Source organism: Poeciliopsis prolifica, unplaced genomic scaffold (genome assembly GCF_027474105.1).
Source record: "Poeciliopsis prolifica strain line A6 unplaced genomic scaffold, Auburn_PproV2 SCAFFOLD253, whole genome shotgun sequence".
Taxonomy (NCBI): domain Eukaryota; kingdom Metazoa; phylum Chordata; class Actinopteri; order Cyprinodontiformes; family Poeciliidae; genus Poeciliopsis; species Poeciliopsis prolifica.
In genome coordinates, this window is record NW_026562628.1 from 50,760 (window position 1) to 69,396 (window position 18,637).

Consider the following 18,637-nt stretch of genomic DNA (forward strand, 5'->3'; position numbering starts at 1 on the left):
AATTTGGATGGAACCAGCTCCAAATGTGAAAGATCATCTAGGACAAGAGCGATAAGTGGTTGGGACTCCAGCTGGCGTAGTTTTTCTCCTGATGCCAGAATGTCGGGATCTGGAAGTGGTCCTACAAACATCAGTGACATAATCATAATAAATTTTGACAAAGGAAACATACGTGTAAAAACATAAACCAAACGTTATACCTGTGTAAGCTCTGTAAAGTGTGGAGTGCAGATATCTTTTCCCCATAGTTTTGAGCTTCCGCACCACCATGTTGCTGACAGGTTCAGGATGTCTCCTTACAAGAAATACACAGAAAGATGTCAAACTAAAGAACAAATAAATGGATGAGTGAGAAATTTGTTAGGTCATAATGGGACTGATTTGGCACAGTTTAGATTTTCACCCAACTTGAAAATAAATTAATTGATAGCGGTTGAGCCTGTTTTTTTTTTCACTGCCTACAAAAAAGAAATATTCCAAACAATGAGAGAAATTATATTTGATACAAGTAATATTGAGATTACAACAAATTTTATAAGGCGATTATAAAATACAGGTGGGAAAGGAACGTAAATGGCAGTGCGACACAATCAAAGGAGGAATAAATTGTGTACATAACTATAGTACTGTTATTCTAAGATCATATGTGTATGACAGGACATGCAATGTATATAATTTAGTATATCTAGTATATTTATATATCACATCCCATAGGACAATGTGTACCACTCTATTTTTCTTACCTGTGTTCTTGGTCTGTGCCATCTTTGTAAATCACTTGTGCAGGAGGAACAGTTGGCAGCTGGAGTTGGCAGTAGTGTGCAGTCTGGTAAAGAAATGCAACTACATGATTGCAAAAACCTTTACCAGCTGCACAGCTACAGGAATAATCCAGTAATTCAGCCTTTTCTTTTCCAACTGGGCCAACTACCTCTTCATTGTGTTCTCTTCCATCAACCTGTGGATTAGTCGTGAGAAGGTAAAAGCCAGTATGCCTCAGAAATTTCTGAAGTTCTCTCCAAATGTCTGTGTCATCTTGGACAGCTTCCGGTTGCCGTGAAAAAGGTCTATTCTCTTAAAAATTTAGCTCTACTTTGTTTTGGGTGACAGTATTTTTGGATAAACCCCCATTTTTTTATCTGGAGCTGGTGAATTGTTAGTTTTTGCTTCTTGGTGAGACGCTTTTATGTTGGAGCCAGAGTAGCGGCTGGACCCCATGCAGACCGCAGCCTTTGGTGGGCGAGAGCTGCCAGCGACAGGGAACATGATTAGATTGTAATCATGGTGGGACGCCAGTCTTGCTTCAACTTCTAATGATACAAACCTGGTCGGTGTGCACTGTGAAGGATAAGTTACCACTGCTGCTCCAAGCTCCTGCAAGGAGCAGCTAGTACCCAGATATGTTGCCACCACGATAATGAGTCACCACAAACTCACCAAGGAGGTTTTGTTCATGCTAAAAACAACAAAATGCTAACTCTAATGTATTTAAAATACCAGAGGTGTTTTTTTTTTTAGAAGTACATTAAAACTGTCCAATACAAAGTGTTAAAATGTGTTATTTTTCTTTTAAATAGAGGGACACAGAGCTGTTTTACCTGTACAGAAATGCATAAAAGCCACAAGATAAATTTAGTTTGAGTTAATCTGGTTTATTCTGCAAAATATTGGTTTTGTGTTCTTGCAGCAATTTATACAAACCCTCAGAGCTTTTTGCTGCACAGCAAACAAGCATGTAAGAGAGCATTTTTGTAGTTTTCTGCAGTTTTCTCCACCAGCAGAACAAAAGATGCATTTTTTTGCTACTCCATAGAGTTGACTGGCAATTTGCAACAAATAACTTGCTAGCAACCGGACTAATGTGCATGTGAACTAGATTTTAAAAAGGAGTTTAAACTGCAGAAATGGTGTGACATTAATATTGTTGAAGACTTTAAACAGAAATGTTTTAGCCAGACGACAGCTGAATAAGTTTTCAAACTTGTAGAAGTTATTATTTGCCGAGTTTTAGATTTTGAGCCTAAATGTGTGAGTTTGTGAAATATAAACAGTAATACATTGTGTTAACTTTTGATAAATTTTGTCAAACCTGCATTAGTTTAATAAACAAGAGTTTTTAGGTTAACACTTAAAAAACTGAAAGAAGAAAACGACAGGAGTGGGAACTATTTCCCACAATGCTTAGCGGCATGTTTCTGTTTCCTGAGATGGAAATAAGTTGCATTGATCTGACTCATGTGTTTTATTAATAATGTTTATTTTAAAGCTTGAGGATAATGTCCTGTTCACACTAAATGTTTCTGAGCCGAATTCATTAAAATCATCAAATCAGAAAATTTGTTTATGCAATTTGAAATAAGAATTTAAATTATTCTAAAGTAAAACAAATAAATGATTATGTGAGTGAAAATAATAGAGAAATATTGGTCTTTGACTAGGTGTTTTTTTCTTGCACATTGTGAAATAATTATTTGGTTTAAATTGCAGCATTAAGTTAAAACTCACAATTCAAGATTAATGAACTTAAAAACAATGTTTAGACAATTTGTCTCTTGTTGTTAAATCAACTTCATGAACTTTAATTTCTGAGTTAAAACCAAAACTGTTTCCTTATGGACTTAAATTGAATTTTCAAGGACTTTCATTACAAGTTAAATCACCTGTTTTCTAGTGTGCTATGTACTCTAACAAGGTCTGCAGGGTGCTTGGAATTGCAAGCCCAGAGCATAACAGAGCCACTACCATGTTTTATATAAATTCCACATTTGGATGTAGGTTGTGTTTACAAACAAACAAACAAAACAAAAAATCAGTGGTATATTTATGCCCAATAGTCTCTACATATTCAATGTAACTCAAGCATAATATAAATTCAAATTCATATTAAATTCTCAAAATGACATTGTCACTACATAATCTACTCAATATGCAGATTAGCACATTTTTATCTCAGCTTGCGCTACAGTTTTTTTTATTTGTAAGTCAAAATGATCAATTCCATCCGTTTCTTCGTTTCAGGCTGTTTTCTGCACAAACAATTCACTGAATTATTTTTCAGAAAATAAAAGGCCTAGATTTTTAAAGTGAAAGTTGAGTTGGCCTTCTTCTCCGCCTCATTCATTCCACTGTTTGACCTCAACCTGCTGAGTTTGCCCTGATTACGGCTGTGGCTGCTCTGCTGTGTCAGAGACAGCTGGGCTGCTTTCAGGAGGAATTATTGTCCCTCTGCGACGCCAAGGTGGGTGAAGAGGGCGGCTGTCGGCCTGCAGACGGAGGCAGCGATGAGAGTTAACCCCACTTAAAAAGCCAGTTCAAAAGAAAACGGCAAAGATTGATTAAAATGTTTCTGAATATCCCACAACAGACTTCTTACTATAATATTTGCTAACATTATTTAGTGATTTGTTCCCATCAAAGATGTTTAATCCATTTGAAGCGTTCACATTTAGTTAATGTGGATCTTATAAGATGGGCCAACACAAATTCAAAATCAAAAAGTAATAAAGCAATTTCTATTCAAATTTGCTTTCACGTTTGGGGCGTTTCTGCAACGTTCTCCTTGTGCATGTGTGGGTTCCCTCCTGGTACTCCTGCTTCCTTCCAAAGTCCTAAAAAAATGTTTTCATCAGTTGAACACTCAAAGTTATTGCTATGATTGTGCTCATACTTGGTGTTTTGTCCTGTGTGTCTCTGTGTTGGTGACCTGCACAGACTGTACCCTGGCCTAATGACGGCTGTAAATAGGCACCTAATGGATCGATGTCTGCACCATCTCTGCTTATTTTACTCATTAAAATACCTCAGGCTTGGTCAGACTGCACAGAGAGCACCTGGTACCATCAATATTTAACCCTTTCCATCTTAAAGCAGCATCATGAAACTTATAAAAATGTTTTTTGCATTGTTAAAACTGTCAAAATGTCATGACAGAAAAATATGAGAAAATGTGTGACATAAATTTTGCTCCTCTGCCTTATCTCTAGATGTATGTTTGAAACAACCAATCAGAGTTAGGCGGAGGGGGTTAACACTCACACCTCATGTATGCGCTGCTCACAGCCTCTCGCTATGCTACAACTGGTCCACACCAAAGGCTGCTATCAATGCTAAGGCTAGTTAGCATGACTATGATGGCAGCAGATAAAAAGTTTTAACACATTGAGCAGCACCTACATACGATTGATTGACATCACTGCGGTTTATTTGGGAGTGATGCATTTCTGAAGATGCCATTAGTAGCTCAGAACTGTTACAACACAGTGACAGTTTTAACAAATATGTAAAAAAAACATATTTTGTGTAGAAATTATATACAGTAACTTTAAATCTTCCTAGTGCTTTCTTCTGTTTTTTTCTTGCAACGCATCACACGTTGTGAAATGGATGTTGATTTTAAAGTACTGAAGGTGTTTTTATATGGAGAGTGTTTCAATGTGTATTAGGTGGAGAAAAATACTGTTTGCAACATTTGGAAACGTATAAATGGAAATTACTGAATGAAGTAAAGTATTCTTGCTGATCTGAAGCATCCACTCTACTCCTTTTAAACTATTACCTTCAGGCTGAATGAACTGCGAAACAAAGCAGATTATTCCCTTGTATCAAAAGGACTTAAAAGGTTTTATTCCTTTTTCTTTCATGATCAGCAGCTCTGAACTATTAGACACACATTTCTTTTTTGAGAGCAGGTTTTAATCCATCAAGCATTTACTATCTAGTCAGAACTTGGATAATAAGCCTGGTGCATATTTGGGTAGCATGCATGAAAAACATCAACTGCAGAGGATGAAACTGTTGATTCTGTCTTTATGTTGTCTCCTGATAGACTTCTTGTACTTGTTTCCTTTTTAGATATTGATAATATTCTTCCAGGGTTTCCTCTAGTATATTATAAGCCTGGCAGGTCACCAGGCTTTATTTGCACTCCCGCCAGGCTGAGCATTGTTTACTGATTTAATGGGTTTTTTTTTTGTTGTTGTTTGACTTTTTTTTAAGACTTTGTAGTTGGAATTTTGGTTGTTATGAAAGTTTTCCAATAAGACATAATTACTTGGTAATATTTTAAATTTTTTTGTCAACATTAAACATTTTTAACTCATAAACATGGTAGGCTTACAAGTTTTCTAGAGGAAACCCTGTTCTATGTATTTTATTTCCAGTTTTTGTGTTGGGATTATCATATAAAAAAAAAGAACACACAAAAACCATTGAAACCTAATATAACCCAGTGTGTATACTTTCACATGAAGTATCTATTTAAAAAAATACAATTGCTTTTAACTTAAAAAAAACTGCTTTAGGAGAGACAAACACTGAAGTTGCTTTTACAATTGTTTAGAACATACTGTGAAGATATTTCTTTCTGTATCCAGTGAATGTGTGGTTGTTTGGGCATTGCTGCAGCTCTGATAATTAAGCAGAGGATTTCTTTGGAGCAGCAGAGGAGATCACTGTAGTGTGACTCATGCAGGCTTTATGGCTTCCCTCCCTCGCTGCCTCATCCAGTTTACGCCACTCAGAGATTTTAGAAGAAGTTCTGTGAGACTTTTTAATTTAAAATTCCTGCTCTGGTCATGGACGTAGCTTTGAGCCAGACATAAAACATCTGAACATTGTGGACTTTTTTTTTTTTTGCAGAATGAAGCCCTTTTTTCTGTTAAGTTTTTGCTGAACAGTTAACATAAATTATGCAGGATTTCCGTTCTGCAGCTTCTGTGTGATTTTTATTTTATTTAAATTTTTTGCAGTAAAATTAGTTCTTTCCTTCCCACGCAGAAATAACGGCTTGTCCCACTGTGGCGATGTACTGTAGCAGTGCTGCGGAAGAGAAGGAAGCTTGATGAAGCTGTATATGATCTGGGCTTGATGCCAGCGTATGTTAGCGGGGAAGGGTACAAAAAGGTGGAGGGAGGAGAGCAGGAAAAGCTGCTCCTTCCTTTAAGGACTGACAGGGAGATGATGTACTGATCTGCACCTTGGTGCAGAATACCTGGGTAACTATTCCACGCACATGAAACGACTCTAATATATTTAAATGGTTTGATGTTCTGTGAAAATTCATTCAAGAGCAACTATAACTGTGTTTTACCTGACAGACTGTGGTTATTTTAAGGCGAAAGAAGGGATTTAACAGATGGATTTCCTCTTCTGCGGTGATCCTACCTGACATGTCTCTATTTCAAAGAGCCTGAAGGCGATCATCCGGCTTTATGGGAAAGATTTATTTTAGTGCATCCACCTGCGCCAGTGGCGTGGCCTCAAGACGAATAACTCTGTGGATACAAATAGCTAACAGTGTCTCAAACCTCCTGGAATTGTCATCTGAACCTGAACCTGCAGTCACATCAGGAGAAATTATCTCTTAAAATCCCTGAAGCGCCAGTTTACCTCTGAGTTGAGTAAAGGACGAAGATTAATTTACCCTTTTTTAGGGCATAAAAAACAGTTTGAAATGAGAGAAAAGACTTGAGTAGATGTAACTAATTGATAACAATGATCAGTGTGTAATACTAGAGCAAACCTTTAAAACTATTACTTTTTTGTTAGTGCTGTGGCTTTAAAAGTTATCTAATCCAGTTGTAAGAAATCTATTGAATATGCATGAATCATTTCTTTGACATACAAAGATACACAGCTTGAAGTAAATAGAGTTCCAGGCTCACATTTCTAATCATTTGGTAGTACAGCGTAAGTAATATTACCTCCAGTTAACTGCTCATCGTGCACCAATGCTCCATGCAATGCTGCAGAAATGTTTCAGCAATTAACTAGTTAAACTCATGCTACGGTATGCAGACGCTCTGTCTGCCCCAGTTTATGCCAGATGTTTGGATGGCTTATCCAGCTGCGCTATTTGTGACTCGTTATTTGCAGGAAACTCATCTATTGACGGATCTTTTTCATAGAGCGTTTGTAAAATATTTGAAAGAAAACTTTGAAATGTGAAACTGCTCGGCACAATGCTACTTGACATGCCAATCCAGGAGCACCATTTATTTTCCTTGAAGCTTTGACTGTACAGAGAGGAGACGAGAAATGCTATAAATGTCAGCATCTCTGGTTTCCTCTGTGCGTATTAATGTATATTATATTATATTTGATTCTTGAACTATTAAAATGGGAAGCTGTGAGAATTTTTATAGGGGCATTCACACTGTATGTGATGTTTTAGCCTACTTCATGCTGCAAGGCAGGTTCTGTTTAAGTCATTTCTTTATTTTAAAGATTTGGTAATAATTCGGCCTGGGATTTTAGCTTTTGAAATTCAGCCAAGAAGCGATTGTTCCCAGTTAGTGTATGATTTAATGAGCTTTTCGAAGAGGTTGGTTTTATAAGTTTCTGCCCTCAGAAAATGAAATAATGTGAACACTGATCCTTACATTTGCTTTGTCTGTTTTGTCTGATTTTATTTCCTTCATATCCACCCGGTACTTTGGCGCTGTAGTGTTTTAATCCCATGTTTTTTATTTTTCACTTAGAATCTTAAAGAGCTTAAGCTTGCTTGTTAAAATGTCGTTCTTATGACGGCGCGCGTCACAGCAGTATTAGGCTCATGTTTTTCCAAACAGATTAGTGGAGAGGGAGCATATGTGGACAGTCTGCTGGTCCCCAGGTGTCTAGCATTTAAAGCTATAAAACAGCTAATATCTAAAAGTGCCTGCAGCATTTGACTATGGAAACCTGTGAAGGAGATGAGTCCAGGTTCATTTGGAGGGATTAGAGATGTTGGTCACGTTTCAGAGGGCAGCATGTAGGGAAACGCAGTGTGTGTGTGTGTCATGTGGCATGCAGACCTGAGTGTAGCTAATTCTGCACTGTGTGGGTGGACATTTGTTAGCATGAAGTGCTGTTGTGTGGTGCAGGAGATGTATGTCTCTGTGCAGAATCGGTATAGACACCAGGCTCTTCTGGGCGCACACTGCTGTCAGGTTGCTGGTGCTAATTCTAGGTGAAGGAACAAAAGAATCACAATACACTCAGAAAGCTACCTTGTAAAATTTGTTGTTGCTGCAAATAACTCAATCATAGATAAATTATTATTTATTAGATTTTTGCTGTGACATAAGATGTTCATGTATTGATTCCCGGGTGTAAAATTCAGGAGTTAAAGCAGTAAAATCTCTGTAAGGTGAATGTAAAGTAAAAAGTAACATGATCGAATGTAGCAGAAATGACTGAAGAGAAGTAGCAACAACAGTTTTTATTTATATTAATTTGTAAATAATACAAATAGCACATTTTTTAGAAGATAATTTGTTCATTTCAACTTTCAGACTAGAGCTGCACAACACACTGATATATCAATAGATCAAAGTTATATTAAAGTGGTTATTTTAATTTTTATTTTCTTTCCACATTTTCTTTGAATTAAAAGTACTATAATTAATATAATGCTATTAATTTTCCATAACTACTGACATAAACATTTAGGAGGACGATTGCTACAACCATCGTATTTATGACCAAAGTACTAGAATAGAGTTGCAAACCTTAGAGGAGAGTTATGAAGTTGATGCAGAACAGTTGCAATAATGAATCCTGTGACGCTTTAGCTCCTTTAGCGTAAACACAACGACGGTTGTGTGTCAGTCAGGATTTACCTGGTGGAGGTTTTGTGGCAGTAATTGAAGCTGGTGTGCAGTTTTAGGATAAACTCCAACCCTGGAGGCTGACTGTGATTATTTGTCTCTGGGTGTAGTTGATGCTGATTTGTTCTGCAGAACCGAACTGCAAAATGTTGATTGTGGCTGAGAGCTTCTCACGGTGGTAGGAAGCGGAGGCAGCGTCAGGAAGCAATGGAAAAATATTTAACATTTTGTACAAACGCAGTCTTCCACTGGTTAAAAAGTGCTTTTCATGCACAATCTGGATTTCTGCTACTGTCTATAAAATGTGAGGTAGCATCCAATCACTTGTGTGCACATCAAAGAAGATGAAGCATTTGTAGCTCTCACAATCTTCTTTTCAAACATCTCATCACATGAAAATGAGGCTTTGATCACGCAGAATGTGAGGTTCCTGAATCTATGCCTTATTAAGTAGCCGAGAGTGCAGGGAGCACGCAGAGGATGAATCATTCTGTTTCAAATGCACTCAGGACTGTACTCCTTTGATTAAAGCTGTGAGGTAATGCAGCTCTCCTGTGAGACTCTCGTTGATAAAAGGACGAATACTTATAGAGTTAGTTCAGTGTCCTGGCAATTTTTGTGTTTGTTTTGTCATTTGACGCCCAAGTCCAGGAATTCAGTGCATCGCAGGTTTCTGTGGACGGAAATACAGCAGAAATTCATTGGAATAAATTCAGCTTTCAGTTATTTTGTAGTGGAAACATTAAACTGTAGCTATCAGTAAGTGATTCAAAGTTGTTAGCAGGTGTTTTCTTTATTTTCAATTTAAAATGTCCGCCTGGATACTTTTTGCTTATTTTAATGGTTTGCAGTTCTTTAAATGTCCTGCCTGTAAATATATTTGCCCATTTATCCATAACAACTGGAACTTTCAATATCCAGCAAGTTATTTTCACAATTTATCGTTTATTAAAAGATTCATTTCAGTCCCTGCTACGGTGGGAGTGAAATTGCCGTAATAACTTGATATTGGCTGGGAAAGCGCAACGTCTCCCCTTTTAGAGACTGTTGTAACTTTTCAGTTAGTCCAAAGTGTAGCAGAATTACGGTACCGCAAATTTGGCTAGATCACCAGGGCCCTGTTTAGGACTTAAAGATTTAAGCAAATCTCATTGCAGTCGATGTTTCCACGGCCAGGAAAAGACTCAGAAAATCTCAGACTGCAGAGATAAATTTAGTGGTCGATCTCTGCTAATTTTAGTAGAAATCGACCGATTGTAGTTTTATGGCCAGTCACCATTACCGATCTTTAAAAATCCTGCCCTGCTGATTCCGATTTTGACCGATACCATTTTTTTTGTCTGAAATGTCATTAAATATAGCAAGAAAGTCACTGAGTGGGCAGCAGTGGGGTGACTAATGTAAACTTTAAATGTGCAGTCATGACCTGGTTGGCCGGTCTGTCAGTCTGACCTTTCTCACGGGAGAGCAGAAGAGGACAGAGGCTGATTCTTAGACCTTAGATCGACTTCACGTGAAAGTATCGTCCGATCGCTGGTCTCCCAAAATTAAGAAAATCAACACCAATAAATTGGTGCACCCCTTAAATTATAGCTAGATTTCTAACAATTTTTGTTATGACTGTGAACATAATATTTTACAAGTTATCGTAGCGAGAATTTTACACAGGCCCATTTGTCTGGAATATGCTATTATTCGGGTTTCAATAAGAACTTGTTTGTTTACTGCAATAAATTGTGGAGAATTGACTTGAGAGGCACTTTACTTGAAAGAAACGGATTAAATCACTGTTAGTCATAAAACAAAGTAGTGCAAGTCAAAAAGACGGTAATTTATTAAACGAATGAGGTCAGGCAGCCCGAGAGTTCATTACTTGCGCAGAGAAGAAAAGCAGATATTTGAAGGAAATGTGGAGATGCTGAGGAAACATGAGCGGGATGCTCGTACTGAGCTGACTGAATATTTCTGAAAAAAGCTTCTCCTCACACCACAAGACAGTAAAGTGATGACTGTACATACATTTCCTGACAGTGTCTTTACTGCAGAACAAGAATCTCTGACTCGGGCCTCTGACAATGAATGTGATTCACTTCCTCGATCTGCTCTGTTGTCCCCATGAGCATTTTTTGAGAATTAACCACCAAACAAGTGAAGATGTAATTTGCTGACGAGCCAGTCCTTGCAGCATCGATGGGATCGCATTAGAAAATAGGAGCGACGCTGTTAATGAGAACAAATGGCCTGACTAAGTGTTTCATACAGTCTAATTATTGTTGTGATTTATTGGAATAATAAGGAAACAAAATAAACTGTTTTTTAATGCAAATCTTAAACAATGCCAAATGGAAATTAAATGCAGATTTTATTAAAAATGCGTAAAAGGGTCACATTTGATAATATGGGATTCTAATGGTAGAATAAGCCAAAAAAATAAAATACTTGGATTGGAGTTTGTGTTTGACTTTACTGAAAAGGATAAAGAGAAAATAGAAAACAGCATTTTTTCCAAGCAGCATTTTTCCAAAACCCCAGACAGACATGATGATTTTGGATGTTGGTGTACAAATAAGCGTAAAAATTGCCCTCATGAAAAAAAGAAGCAATTATTAGGATGCAGTCACATGGATTAAATGAAGCACCAAATCTAGCCTGGAGGTTTTTATAATCCAGTCACTCAACGAATCATTTCAGTCGAAGTATTCGCTTTGTAGTTCTTCTTCTCAATAAGTTACGTAATCAGTGGATCTATCCATCTTGCACAAATAAGTTTGGCTGTCAACTTTGTTTTTCCTGCATAAATGTGACCTTCTTGTTTCTTCAGCGCTTACATAAATCTGTTTAGAGTTACTTCTTTATTTTTTGTTTTGAATAACTGCATTTGCTGCCAGCATATCAATTACTGTATTGCACTTAGAAGGGTGGTAACACTTTGTCAAATCAAGGTTTTGCCCTCCCTCTCTACCATTTGGAGATAACTCATTGAATATAGTGAAATTAAAATATTGCCCGTTCTCTTCTGCCTCCAGAAGTAAACACTTGGCTCGTTCTGTGGCCTTGCAGGTGGGAAATATCAGCCGCACTCTGACATGAGAGAGACTGAGTATCAAGTCCAAGGTTTGCTCCCCGGCGTCGTTCATCATGTTAAAAGTCTGCAGTGAGTTTCAGCTGGTAAAGCCAAGATTGCCTGGAGGGGTCAACGGTAAAAGGCTCCATTCTGCTGACTGAACAACAGGGTGATGGGACTTGATGTTCTGTCGGGTTGTGTACATGCAGCACGCCAGGGAGAAACAGAGAGGGGCGGACGCAAACTGATGCAGGCTGATTGTTCCCTGGTTGGCTCTGGTCGACACAAGTCAGCGGCTCTGCTGATGGAAGAGGGCAAAGCTGTGGGAGGGGATCGGTTTTCAGACAGCAGGATCCACTGCTTCCTGTCGGGGAAACAAAACCAGACTGCGCCTGTTGGAGGATGCAGTCTGTGAGCTTATGTTTGCAGTCGTTGCCATAAATGAATTTGTGCATGAGGAGAATTAATTAATATTTTAAAGAAGTAGTTAAAAGACTATTTAAAAATATATTATATCAAAGTCTCCATGTTCCAGTTTCCACAAATACACCGTAGATAAGCACATTTTTAATATTTCAGCCACATTTAGTTGTATTTACTATTGTCTACTCTTTAAGTCAAATAAATTTAGCAAGTTTTAGATTTTCAACCTAAATGTGAGTTTGTGAAAGATGAACTTAGTGTTAATTTTGTCAAACCTCCAAAAGTTGAATAAACAAGTTTTTAGGTTAACAATTAAAGAAAACTGGAAGAAGAAGACAGGAGTGGGAACAAATTCCCAGAATGCTTAGCGGCTTGTTTTCGTATCCTGAGATGGAAGCGCGTTACATTGATCTGACTTGTGTTATTACAATAAGTGTTAATTTTACGTTTGAGGATGATGTTCTGTTCACACAAAATGTTTTTGAGCAGAATTAATTGTGATGATTAATAAAATTCATCATCAGATCAAAAATTTTCTTTGTGCAATATGCAATAAGTCGTTATTTTAACTTTATTATTGAGTGAAAATAATAGAGAAATGTGTGCTCTTTAAATTTTTCTTGCATATTAAACCAAAATTACTTGGTTTAAAATGCAGCATTAAGTTAAAATCACAATTCAAGATTAATGAACTTAAAAAACAATGTTTAGACAACTTGTCTCTTGCTGTTAAATTAACTTCATGAACTTAGTAAAAACTAAAACCATTTAATTGTTGACTTAAATTGCATTTTCAAGGCATTTTCAAGTTAAACCACCCGTAAATGTTTTACAGTGGATGTCTTGTTGTGTTTTCTATACCTGTTAGTATTGGTCCAAAAATATTTTTCACATTTTTGCTCAAAATCTGTTTTGCTGCTCTATTAAGCCAGTATGTAAGCATAAAATTACCACTTTATTCTCCTGAAATAAAGATTTTGTTCTGGTCATATCAGGACTGTATTCTCAAATCATTTAGACTTCAATGTCATATAACTTTATTCTTGCATTGTTATGACTTTATTCCCAAAAATTTATGAGTTTATCCTTGTAATAAGAAAATAAAAATAAATTCTTAGCCTGATTGTTATATTTGGAAACTCAAGAACTGCATTGGTAAAAAAATAAAAATAAAAATTCAGATTTTCCAAAAATGAAATTTTCAAAAACAAAAAGTTAAATTAAATGATGCAATTAATTTATTGCCAACACCCATAAATTGCTTATACATCCAGTTAGCTTGACTGACGTAGCATTACCTGCACGCAGAGTAAAAGGAGGCAACGGGCGAAGTCTTTGTCTCTGCAGCTTATACTGACAGAAACATTCACACATTTCCCTGAAAAAACTTTTGTTTTCCCTCTTCAAGCTTAACTTGAAAATAAAAACAAGAATCAGCAGATTTGTGAATGAAAGCAGCAGGCGGTGCAGCACTTGATGGAAAGTTTATCTGGTTGCAAAAATGATGACGCAGGGCAGCGCTGCAGCAGAATGCAGGTCAAACATAACGGCTCCCTGCCTCAGGCCGCTGCGCACACTGGACTGCTTCGAACGCTAACGACCAAAACAAGTCGTTAGGCGGTGCAGATAGGTCAGCTTATTGAATGTTATATCGCATCCTTTCAGACCACAGGCAGTAAAATGCGTCTTCCTATCTGCGTCTTATAGGTTATGTGTCTTATTGGGTCTGAAACCTCCGGTAAGAGACAGATGAGGAAGAGATTCAGTTACATAGGAGCTCTGTTTGATTTGGCAATCAAAGACAGGAAGGTGTCGGGATCATCCTCCAACACTCCACTTCTGGATTTTGCTAACAAGATGTTGGCTCCATTTTAGTCAAAGCAGATGCAAAATATGCATCTGAGGGATTGTGGTTAAAAATATTCTGCTTGGGAGGTGAAAAATATAATATAAAAATATGATTGTTTCTATTTCTGCTTTTTTCTCACTTTCATTCATGTTCTCCCTTCTTCTCTCAGTCCTTTTAGTTTTACACTCTACCAGAACTTAAAAAGTTTGTGCAGCATAAAAATTAAAAAGTTTCACAATCATAATGTGAACATAAAGTAAAATGATAGCGATGATAACAGTAATGGTGCGTTTTCTATTTCCCTCTCAGCTCTCTTTCTCTGGTTCATTAATCTCTTAACTCCCGTCTGTTTTTGTCTTCCTGCAGGTACTTTGTGTTGGACCCCGATCTCGGCCAGCTGCAGTACTTCATCAACGAGCAGGGGAAAACCCAGAAGCCTCGAGGGTCGCTGCCCCTCATCGGTGCCTCGGTCACCACGAGTGACGAGGCGCCCTACATGTTCATCGTTCACTCCGTCAACGGGGAACTTTACAAACTTAAAGGTATGACCTCAAACTGAGCTTGGCTGCCATGGATTACGTAGAACTGAGAAAGTAAATGTGTGCCTTCATCAAACTACTGGGCTTAAAAAGCCAAAAAAACTAAAGCAACCTTTTTTTATTCCTCTTAAATCCTTGGGAGTTTCTGCACCTCCACCATCAGTTTCAGTCTCACTGTGAATGAGAAAATTCAGGCAAACAAATTAACAGCGCAGCGCCTGCAGATGATGCACAAATGGTTTATAGCTGAAGCTGATTCACAGCTCTGACTGCTTCTTCTGTACAGCACATATTTACACAAATGTGCACATATATGTTTATACAGCTCTGGAAAAAACTGAAAACCTCCTGGTTATTCCACCAAATGTTGATTTCTGAACTCTTCCTGAGTTAAAACATTAGTATTGTTGTTTCTAAGTGAATGTGAACTTGTCTTCTTTGCTTTATTTACAGTCTGAAAGCATTGCATGTTTCTCAATTTCTGCAAATAAGTTCTTTGAAGCTTCAAAAACTCACCACTTTTTCTGGTCAAGCAAATTATCCATATGTGAAATTTGAAGGTGTTTGCACTTCTGCCTGGTTCAAAGCCAAATTTCATGCCACACATAGTGATGCATAAGGAGCCTTATCATGTGAAATGTCTTCTTTGTATTTGGGTCAAAATCCATTTGGTTCCACCAATTACGAGAAGTGTTAAGTGTCGTACACTGTGGATGCAGTTGCTGCTATCAAGCTTCTTTATGCAGCACCCAGCATAAAGATATGCTGCTGCAGCAATAATGAAAGTATTCAGGGGACTCTCATGCTTCATCAGGTGTAATGGAGAGAGCACTGTTCTAAAATTCACTCCTAAAGAGCTCTGCATTACCTCCCAAAGATCATAATATTAACACACTAGTTTGTACTGATGTGCTCTCCATGATATTCAATTGGTAATGCAATCAAACAAATAGAGCATAAATAATAATAATAATTCTTATGTCTGTTAATGTAAGGCTAACATGGACGTAATCTGCTTAAAAGTAGATTTCTGTTTGATAAAATGCTGCAGCAGGAGTCTGCAGCTGGTGACTGCGCTGACGGCCTCTGCTCTGTCTGTGACCTGCATTCACTGAAGCGGGAGAAACTCCTTCTTACTGTTGGTCCGTTTGAGCCGCTGGAATGCCCCTCGCAGCCTCCAGGGGAAGGATATCACAGTAACTTGGCCTATATTCCGTGAATAACTGTGATCCAGTGAGTTGAGCTAAGTGGAGAAAATGATCCAGAAAAGTCCTGGTTCTGTTCTGCGGCTCAGGTGGAACAGGAAGTCCCGGTTCTGGTGACTTTTCTGTGAGACATCAGAATAATACATTTTCGGTCAAGCAGAATTAAAGCTCAGATTTTGTGGCGAGACATCAGATTAGCTCTGCACAGAATAAAAATACATAAGTAATATTAGATTGTTACATTAATCAATAAATACAGTTTATTGTCAGAAATGACCTGAGTGAATGCAGAAAATGTTAACCCTTTCATGCATAGTGGTCACTGCAGTGGGCAGCTAGAAGCCATTTTCTTCTGTTTTTTGTGAGTTTTTATGCTATAAATGCACACAGACCACTGAAGTGGACACGTGGATCATGCAGTACACTGCCAACTACTGGCCATCCACTGCAAGTGCAAGTAAGTCAGGAATATCCAGTCCCTCTTCTGTAGAAACTCTTGTAGGCAAAAATGTTAGGACATCAAGTAAAGCCTAAATGCCAAGACTACCGATATATTTTTAAAAGAACAACTTTGTATTTGGAGAAAATTACAACTGATCACCCAGAAAAACCTTGAAAGCAAAATGTTGTTTTACCAAACATTTTATTCCCGCCGTTTTTATGCGTTAAGAAAATCAAAAACAGTTTGGAAAAAGTCCTGACAATAAATGATTCATGCATGAAAGGGTTAAAATCTCATCAAGAAATGAACCTTTAAAAGGCATCTTTGTTCTCAATGTAATGTTTCTTAAAAACGTGATGTGATCAAGTTCTGCTAATCCGTGCAAGGACCACAGCCTGCAGGAATGAAACACGATGCTTTCGAGCTCTGAATCAGTCGAGCACAGTCCTTTTATTGTCGCACCTAATATGTGAATCTGTGGGGCTTTTTGTTTTTGTTGCAGAACGGAGATGAATAGTGTTTAGAGTCTTTGTACAGCTGAGTTCTGTGATGGAAAATGAAGCTATAAATCATCTGAAGCTTCTGCCCGACACTGAGGCAGCGAGACTCTGTTCAGCAAACCGGCTCATCAGGAAGCCTTCGTTATGGGTCCAAATAATTAAAATGCAGTAATTTAAGTGCAAGGAGTCATTAAGATGAATCCCCAGTTCAGCATCCAGTGAGTTATGTGGACTGGGGTGTTATCAACTTTTAATTTGAGGTTTTATTGACTTCCTTTTAGTGTGGGCACTTCATTTTCTGTTACAACATTTAATGGTCAGCATGATGTCCTGCAGGAATTCTCTATTTCTAAATTTTATGTTTATTTTCAATGATTTTTTTTAAGAAAAAGAAAAATGAGGGAACAACACTCAAAATTATTAATGTATTCTGTCCATAAAAAACTTTTTTTACACAATTAATTTTCTTTATATTTTACGTAATGGAACCAATTATAAGAAAACTATTTAAAAACCACATTTTTAACTGTTCATTTTTTTTTATCTGTAACACTTTTGATTAAATTAACTTAATTCTATCCACAGAACAAGCTATTTTACACAAAAAAACGCTAAAATTTTTATTCTGTACTCATTAAAGATGCTCCTGTAGAAGTCAGTGTTGCAGCAGTGCGAGAAAGCCTCTGATACAGATACTGAGGACGATGCTACTTTGTCTCATGAAGACGAGGCTTTTGAAATGTTCTGCATTTTACTAACATCTCCAGAATGAAGTGATTTGGGGTATTACTGGATATGTAATAATTTACTAACATCTGAAATGTGAAATTAACCGCAGCAGTGATCCAGTTCCGACTTCTTTCCAAATATATGCGACTTATATGTGATCTCCGGTTAGGCAAGGCAAGGCAGCTTCATTTATATTAGCACCTTTTAGCCAGAGACGATTCGAAGTGCTTATACAAAAAGATAATAAAACACATGAAAACATTCAACCGGGTTGTTCAGACTGCCATGAAAAGATCAGAAACAGGTGAAAACATTGGAATTGGGTCAGTTTGTTCTGCAGTGTGAACACAGCCTAAACATTTATGCCTCCAAGCGGAAGATGACAATGTGAAAATGAGCAAAATTACTTCTAAACTCCATGTAAGTCACAGAAATTGTTAGTCCCATCTACTGTACGACAGAGTGAACTAAATAAAGGCGTTTCATGTCCAGTTCTGATATTTTTGGGAAACGTAACAAATTACTACTTATTACTACTTTGAAAGAATAAGGGTGGCCTCTCTTTAGTGTCAAAGTCATTATGTAAAGGAAGATCTGACTTAAGTATTCTCCATCCTCTTTTAGGACACCATCATTAGATCTAAAACACGTCATATTCTCATCATTAGACATTTTCATTCTTTCACACTGCCTTCAGTAATAGCTTTAGTTCGGAGCCACACACGGAGGATTCAGTCTCAGACGTCATCAACGTGGCGTTTGCTTAAATAAAGCCCAATTATTCTGCTTAAATCTGACATCCACGTTGTCGTGCATGCAAGTTTGAGATTCACGCTCCACACTAACTCGTACCATAAAGAAATTTGCTGCACAAATTAGATCGAGGTCATAAATGCCAATTAGAAAAGCAGTTAAACCTGCAATTACAACAAATTAACTTTCAGTGTATGATACAGTGTCAGAGCTTTAAGTAAGAGTCTGCATGCGGTTTATGTGAATCATCGTTGTGATGCTTTCATGGGGGCTTACTGTAATTGCAGGTAGCCATTGTACCTCTTGTCAGTTTGTCCATTTAGTTTAAAATATGTCTTAAATGTGGCGCTTTGTGAAATCTGCATTTGCTCATCAGACCAAACTGTTGGTCTAAGCATTAATCTTATCATAACCAATAACGTCTTTCACAGGGCTGTGATTAAAGTGGCTGTAATTAGGTGGTTTAATTGACCGAGGAGGACGAGGTTTCGCTGTCATCCTGCAGCTTTTGCGTTTCGTCGAGATGGATGCTGGCATTTAAATAT

At 37.5% G+C, this 18,637-nt stretch overlaps 1 pseudogene; it reads left to right on the forward strand.

Moving 5' to 3' along the window:
- LOC129357482 (oxysterol-binding protein-related protein 10-like) overlaps positions 1–18,637 on the forward strand; it is a 46,031-nt pseudogene that overhangs the window by 2,882 nt on the left and 24,512 nt on the right.